We start from the raw sequence: 9006 nt of genomic DNA, 5'->3' as shown, positions 1-9006 counted from the left end.
GATACTAGATGACAATTGACAATAGCTAGTAGTAAAAGAGACTATCTTTAGAGAGACAGAGAGAGATAAAGGAGAAAAAAAAAAAAAAAAAAAAAAAAAAAAGGGGGCTGAAGAGTTAATAGGCTACAAGGTAATTACTAATTAAAGAATTGAGCTAAAAATGATAAACTAGATCACTGAAGAGCATCTAGCTGTAACTATCTCTATAAATAGGTGGATAGTAAAGTGTATTGCCACCAGTACTAATAGTAACCTATGTAGTAAAACCCCTGCCAATATGATTGCAGTTTTTTTTTTCTAGTGCTTCATTTTTGTTCACCTACCAGCCTACCCCCACCCCCTTTTGCTCAAAGCTACACTTGAAGCGGATAGAAAGTGTATTGGTAGAACAACTATATACTTGGGCTCGTAATATTTTGCTTGCTTAGTTGCCTAGACAATTTTGATGCTCTAGTAATAGCCCACCTTAGCTTATACTCCCACCGTCCCAACTAATGGTGACGAAGTGAATCCAGAAGTAATTTTCCACGATAAGAAACACTCTTTCACCATGGAAGTGGATGAGGATTTCGAAAAGAAAATTGCAAAACCTTGGCAACAATCTGTAGTGGTGAAAATGCCGGACAAGGAAATTGGCTTTCTAAATTTCTAGAAAAGGCTGGAAAATTATGGAAGCCTAAAAAGGGATGGAAAGTGATTGATCTTGAACGAAATTATTACCTAGTACAGTTTGATTCCAAAGATGACTACATGCATGTTTTGTTGGATGGACCGTGGATTGTTCTAGGTTATTTATTGGTCGTTCAACATGGAAACCAAATTTTTCTGTGATAGACAATCGAATTAATTCTATTGTAGCTTGGGTTAGCTTTCCAGGGCTTCCCATCCACTTATACCACAAGAAGATTTTGAGAGCGCTTGGAAATAAATTTGGTCGTCTTGTTAAAATCGACTACAATATTGCTTAATGTGATAGGGCACGTTTTGCTAAGATTGCGGTGGAGGTCTGACTAAACCCTTAATCTCTTATTTTGAGGTTAAAGGAAAAACTCAAAAAGTTGCATACGAAGGACTACCAAATATTTATTTTCATTATGGTAAATTTGGGCATACCATTAATCTTTGTGGGATAATCCTACTTATGTGAATAAGCCTCCAAACGATGACCCATGTAACAAGCTACTCCAAGAAAGAAGTGTAGAACAATTAGTTCATAAGGACCACCGTTGTATAACCATTCATCAACGGATGCCGCTTCCCAGAATCAGACAAAGCTGCTAATTCTGGTGAAGGTGGTGGAGAAATTGGCCCTACAGAGGATAGTATTTATGGTCCCTGGATGATGGTGCAATGTCGTCCATGGAAATCTAATGGCAGAAATAGTGAAAAACAAGCAACAATTAACAAAGGAACTAAATATGATTCTAACACCTCTCGATTTGCAGCTCTGGATGGTTTGGAGGTACAAGATCAAACTGTTAAGATTCCATTGTTTGAAAATGAAGTATTTTCCAGTGATACAAAGCAATCTCATTTATTTCAATTTGCGCAAAAGTCACCAAAAGGCAACAAAAAGGGTCCCTCCAAGTCTCTCCTAGGGTGGTTGAGCATCTAAATGAAAATAGCCCGATTGATGTTGAAGTGAGTGAGACAATTGTTGACACAAATTTGATTTCTAAGGACAATGTGGTGGACCATAATCAGCACAACTCCAATGCTTTGCCTAGGTCTTCCACAGTGCCAAATTTAATTTCTTCGGTCCTAGACTCTTCAGTGGATAAAGCATTGACAACTCCACGCCCTCCATTACCTTAGTCAAAGAATAACTACATTGCAGTTCGTGACTGAGGTATTAATAAATCCACTAAATTGGCCACTTCCAAATTGAGCGGTAGCAAACCTCCTGACCTGCGATCTAAAAAGGTTGGTCATTCCCACCAAATTTGGCCTCCTAACTCTGCTGGTGTAGAGAATGTCTCGATAACAGATGTTATGCAGTCTCATATTGATATGGTCATTGATGGTATTTCTGCTCCTGAAGGTTCATCATCTGGAAGCAAAGTCTCTACTTGACTTGTTGATGCACATATGTGCTAGTTTTTCTTTTCTATATTTTTTTTTACGGATTGTAAGTTATTTATTTGGAATTGTCAAGGATTGGGCTTAGCCACCAAGATAATTATATTCGGGATATGATTAGTCAATACTCTATATCTTTTTTTGGTTCACCTAGAAACCAGAATCAGTGGTGTTCAAGAGGATAAAGCCATTAAAAGAATTGGTTTTTCCGCTCTTTTCGGGTTAAGGCACAGGGATTTCTAGCGATATTTGGATTCTTTGGTGGGCTGGTTGGATATTGAGGTTTTATCTTTCACGTTTTAGTATGAGAATTTTAAGATTTCTATTTTAGGCTTATCAGATTTTATCTTTACTGCTATTTATGCAAGTCCAATAGCAGGTATTTGTAGAATATTTTGGGATGAGCTTTCTCGTATTTCTAGTTGTTTCACTTTGCCGTTGTCACGCCCCGAACTATGGCATGGACAGAACGCGGTACGCGGTGTCTTGCTGCATGTGACTGAGCGAACCACATGGCTTGCCGAATCAACATGGGACATGAACTGATGCGGAATATAAGTTAAACATGTATGACTTGTGAAAATACGGAGTTCAATAATCATAAGTCTGAAAATACTATTATGTTATGAATGCGAAAATATAGTAATGTAGCCAACGAGGCTAACTCAACTGAACATCTGACATGACATAACTGACTAGTCTATGAAACCTCTGACATGAGTCTGACTGCTAAACTGTTTACCGGGACAAGGCTCCCGCATACCTTGACTGCATAACTAACATGAAAATAAAGTAAAGATAACACCTCGAATGGAATGAATTCGGGTAGGGCTTACCAACAGCTGAGATGTGAATAGTCTTAACGAGCAAATTTGTCGTCTTGTAAATCAATACCTTCGTCATGAAATGCAAGTCCCGAGCAATAATAGGGGACGTCAGTACATTTGAATTTTACTGATATGTAAAGCAACTGAATAAAATAAACATGACATATGAAATAATAAGAACTGAAACTGAAACTGTAAGCTGAACATGAACATAAGCATCATCTGACATGAATATAGATATATAACATAAGTAAAACATTTTAAGTGAGAGAGCCTTAGTATAACCGACATGTAACCACCATGTGAGCACGTGGCGTCTCATCTCTTCCCGATCAGCTAAGTCATCTCATACCTTGCCGGGATATGAGACATGAACATGACATGAATGAATCCAATAACCCACAATGGGTAACATGAAGGTATCGTCCTAACTGGGCGGTGCGATCCTTATCCTACGCTGGCATACGTAGTTTCAAGTATTAAACCTTCTCGGTAATATGTGCAACTCTCAAAACATGAACATGGATATAATTAGCTTAGAAGCCCATGGTTTTCATAACGTGACTTGTAAACATGATTGTAAGTAATATATATAGCATGAACATGGATATATATAGTATATGTTGGTATGAAGACATGGAAGCATGTAGAATTTCATGAAAATAAGCATAATAGTTCATATCTTGCATTTAAAAACCCACGGAATGCAAAGCATTGGTGTTCATGGATTGCAGAAGGATTCCCAATAACCAAAACGGAATATTAAGAACACAATAAAAAATCATTAATACGAACATGGTATATCATGGTACATGTACTTAGGGTTTTCATGAACTTGACTAGAACCATAGGCTTTGTAAATCTTTGTATTTTCATGGATGAACGTGGTGTGGGGAAGAACAATGATGTTCCTGCACGTGGATTGAAACCCTACATACCTTAATAACTCCAAAACTTTTAGAAAAGGTCTGAACTTGAGAAGAAATCCAAAAGCTTTAATTTTGAATCCTTGTGATGGATTTTCTTGTTAGGAACAATGACTTTCTATTTAGAATTCATGGATATATGTTAGAATTTACTTGAAAGGCTTGGAACAGGCTTACCTTGGTGTATTTTAATGGTGGGAGAAAAAAAATTTCGTGTTAGGGCTTGGGAATATGAAAAATAGAATTTAGAACTGAGCCTGCGTCGGGAAATGTACGGACACCATGGGCCGTCCGTACATAAATGTACGGCCCGTACAATTTGGCCGTACGAATGTCAAATTCCAGAAACCTCGAATTCTTCCCTCGTGAGGTACATCCTCAAAGTACGGCCCTTACATAAATGTACGACCTGTATAAATAACATAAAACTTCAATTTATCGATCTAAGGTAAATTTTCAATCCCAACACTCCCCGTCTTGGTCTCTAACCCTCTGTTTGGATGGTTGTTTCCCGTGATTCATTAATGTACAGTATGGTATGGTACAGTACGGTGTTGTATTGTATTGTACTGTATTAATGAACATAATGTTTGGATAGACTGTATCATTTGTTGTGGTTTAATAACATTTGTATTTTTTTGTTTGACTGTATGGTACTGTATAATAACTTGTAAATTTACTAAAATACCCATAACTCTTAATTAGAAATTAATTTATATATATATATTAATAAAACTCAGGTAAAGAATAAATTAGGAACTTTAAAAAATAAGTAGGTAGTGGGTGGGGGTGGTGGAGAGGTGGATGGTGTGAGGTGGGTGGTTGTGGGGTGAGAGTGGGGGTAGTTGGTGGTAGGGTGGGTGTGGGGTTAGGTGGTGGTGAGGGGTAGTGGGTGGGGGTGGTGAAGGGGTGGGTGGTGTGGGATGAGGGTGGGGGTGAGTTGTTATGGGGGGGTGGGCGGTAGTGAGGGGTAGTGGGTGGTGGGGGTGGATGGCAGAGGAGTGGGGTAGTTGGGGGTGGGGGTGGGGGTGGGTGGTAGGGCAGGGGTGAGTGGCGAGGGGTGGGGTGAGGGTGAGTGGTAGGGTGGGGTGGATGGTGGAGGGTAGGGTATAATAGAGAAATTAAATACATAACCACGAAAAAACCACCAAATCGGTGGTTTCAAAAATTAGGACTTTTCATGGTTATATAACCATGGAATGAACCACGTGTTTACAACACCATACAACATAATTTTAAGAACAATGAAAACAAACATGGTTTCATAGAAAACCATACATTAATGAACCACGAGAAACCACCATCCAAACAGGGGGTAAGTCCTTGAATCATGAATAAGGCTTAGTTAGAAGGTACGAGGTGTTATAGCCATGGTGTTTAGCTGGAGATTTTAATTCTTTTTTATTCTCTCATGAGAATATTGGTGGAGCAATTAGAGGGAGTCTTCCTTGCTCGTATGTTCAGAATTTTATTAATTCTTCAATCTTGATTGACATGGATTTTCAAGGTCCCACTTGGACTTGGCACATGGGACTAGTCTAGGAAAGATTGGATTGGTGTCTTTTGTCCTAAATTGGCATTTGATGTTTGATTATGCTTCGATTGTTCACTTGCCAAGAGTTCTATTTGATCACCGGCCCCTCCTGCTACAGTTGAATGGTGTTCAGTCGTGATCTGGTCCTACTCTATTCCGTTTTTTAGCTCGGTGGCTTCTTCATAAAGACTTTCATAGGTTTACTGCGGCGACTGGGGATTCTTCTACAGATATCAATGAGGCTCTCTCTTTTTTTGCTCATAAAGTTTCTGATTGGAACAAAAATGCATTTGGAAATATTTTTAAAAGGAAGAAGCACATCTTAGCTCGTCTTCAAGGTATTGAGAGATACTTAGCGACTAGGGACCCAAGGTATCTCTCCAATCTTGAAATTAATTTGCGTCTTGAATATGAAACTATTATGAATTAGGAGGAAATCTTTTGGAAACAAAGATCTCATGCTGACTGGTTGGTCTCTGGGGATCGAAACACGTCATACTTTCAAGCTCGTTTTAAGGTACGACGCAAAAAGGCTATTGTGGATTGTTTAAAGATTGAAGACTTTGGGTGATGCTTTGATAAAATTAATTTGGAGAGGCAAATATGACCGTTGCCTCTCCTTATCCTATTAGGGGTTGTTTTCCTCCTATATCTGATGAGTACATGATATCTCTTAATAAAGAGGTTTCGGTTGATGAAGTTCATAATGCTCTTTTTGAGATGAAACCATTCAAGGTAAAGCATCGTTCTATCTCTATTGAAAAGGCAAATAATGTTTCAAGAACAAATCTAGTTCTGCTTCCGTGTTGCTTTTGTATTATTTTTTCTTTTTACCCTTCTTGTGTCTGATTCCGCGTAATCTTTTTCAAGATCCTTTTTATGTTTTGAGAGAACAGGGCTTGAGAGTGAGAGAATAGGGCACAGATTTACTTTGTTTTCTATATTTGATCCGCGCTATCTTTCTCCTTGACTTGCAGGTTCTTTTGCTTCTTGAATTCGATTCTTTATTTTTTTTATTTGATTTTTGGTTTTATTCATGTTTTTATTTTGACTAAGATTTTCATTTGTATTCAAACTTAAAAGAAGTAATTTGCTTGGTATAATCCACGGTTTTATTTTATATACAACATAAAGTAGTATAAATTCTGGGAAGAACCAAAATTCCAGATTGGATATGCAACGGTTAGATATTTTTTCATTCATTCCCATACAATTAAAAGAGGCTTATTTCGAATTTTTTTTGAGTCTTTTCTGAATTTTGATGAGTTGTAAGATTAAAAAAAAAAGGCCTTTTTTTATTGATTTTCTTAATTATTTGATAATTATTAATAACAATTTTAGTATTTGGATTACTGTTGGTATCGATCTTAACCCAAAGCCTCAATATCTTCTTTTTTTGTCTAAGAGAAAAATGGATAATTTTCCAATCAAAATATTTTCTATCGAGATTTCTTTCTATATATAGAATATTGCCTTTTCTTAGATAATTATTGATATCAAGATTGTCGGACATATCAAAAAAGTTGTGTTTGGGTGTTGATGGATTTTGTGCAGCTTTTTTCCAATCTAATTGGGAGATTGTTAAAAGCTCTATATGTGAGTTTGTGCAGGAGGCTCTAGATGGAAAGGAATTTGAAGATAAAATGTGTAAGGCTATCATTACTCTTATCCCTAACAAAGATAGTCCCTCTGTTATTTCTAATTTCAGACTTATTAGTCTGCTTGCTGTAATCTTTAAAGTTTTGATGAAAGTCCTTACCAATCGGTTTCAAGTTTGTCTCCCTACTTTGATTGGTAGGACACAAACTAGCTTTGTTCCGGGACGCCAAATTGTGGATAATATTATCATTTCTTAAGAATTTGTTCACTTTATGTGAAGGAAACAAGGCAATACGGGGTGGATAATGATTAAGGTCGATCTAGAAAAAGCTTATGATCATCTTCGTTGGGATTTTATTTATGATACACTTGTGGAGGTTGGATTACCTACTGCCATGATTGATGTGATTGTTTAAAGTTGGGTAGTAAGTAATTCGAATTTAATTTGGAATGAAAAACTCACATATTCTTTTATTCCTTCTAGAGGAGTTCGCTAGGGTGACCTATTATCACCTTATCTTTTTGTGATTTGCATGGAAAGGTTGTCCCATGGAATTAATAAAGCGGTCACAGATGGTGTTTGATGTCCTATTCGTTTGGGTAGACACGGGCCCCCTTTATCTCATTTATTCTTTGCAGACGATCTTGTCTTATTTGCGGAGGCTTCTTTGGATCAGTTACAGGTAATGTTGGGTGTGTTGGAGGATTTTTGTACTTGCTCTGGTCAGAAAATTAATGTGGAAAAGACGCGTTTTGTGTTTCAAAAAATTGCACTCCTGAGCTTATTTCTAGCCTTCAAAAACTTTCTGGCTTTAAACATTCTGACAATTTGGGTCACTACTTAGGTGTACCCATTCTTCATGGTCGGGCTGGTTGTAGGTACTTTAATTACTTGGTGGATAAAGTTAAAAGTCGTTTAAGTGCTTGGAAGTCTCACTCCATCACTTTTGCATGACGTATCTTGTTAATTTGGTTCTTATGTCAGTACCTTTTTATGCCATGCAATCTTGTGTCATTCCCATAACTATCTTCCCTAAATTGAGAAGTTGTGTAGGAAATTTGTGTTGGGAAGTAACGCGGATTCTCGAAAAGTGTATCTTGTAAATTGGGACCAACTTGACTTGAAAGAGAAGAAAGGATGTCTTGGCGACAAAAGTCTGAGCAAATTTAATGATGCTTTTATTGCCAAGTTATGTTAGAGATTTATCGCAGAACCTCAGACTTTATGGGTCTCAGTGTTAGAAGGAAAATATGGGATCAAAAGTAAGCCTCTGCCTTTGATTTTTCCTTCTTCTCGGGGTACAGCCTTATGGAATCGTATGTGCAAGCTTTGGCCTTTTGTCCGTCATAATCTTTGTTGGTCAATTGCTAATGGTAAGAATTGCTACATTTGGTGTGACATTTGGTTAATGGATAAACCTCCAATTGTGGTTGTTGCTAATTTTATTATATTCCTGATCATATTTTGGATTGGAGGTTAGTGGATGTTGTTGGGTATAATGAAGACGGGAATTTGCAGCTTCTTTCTCTCTATGTTCTACAACAAGTAGTGAAATTACTTGACAATTTTCCCCCTCCTAGTGAACAACTGGGAGCAGATGAATTTTTCTGAAGAAATAATACTAGTGGTGCCTTCACAGTTTTCTCAATGTATGAGGTTCTTAGCAATTCTGAACATCTTCTTTTTGATAGAGTCTAGAAATTAATCTGGGGTTGGTCCAGGCCTGAAAAAATTTGAGTGTTCCTTTGGTTGGGTGGCACAGGTAGAATCCTTACAAATTTGGAGATATATCGCAGATATCTTACTTCAGAGGGTGCTTGCACGGCTTGTGGAGCAAAAGAGGAGTCTGTGTTGCATGTTTTGCGGGATTGTATTCATGCTTGGGCTACTTGGGTTCGCATTCTTGATCCATATGACATGTTTCGATTCTTTGCTCTTGGTATCCATGATTGGATTACTGACAATTTAATGTCTAAATTCAAGGGAGTTACATAAGATGATTGGAGAATCTTCTTCGGATACACCTGCTGGAAAATTTGG

The sequence above is a fragment of the Lycium ferocissimum genome, chromosome 2, assembly GCF_029784015.1.
Source record: "Lycium ferocissimum isolate CSIRO_LF1 chromosome 2, AGI_CSIRO_Lferr_CH_V1, whole genome shotgun sequence".
Classification (NCBI taxonomy): domain Eukaryota; kingdom Viridiplantae; phylum Streptophyta; class Magnoliopsida; order Solanales; family Solanaceae; genus Lycium; species Lycium ferocissimum.
This window is presented reverse-complemented; position numbering follows the sequence as displayed.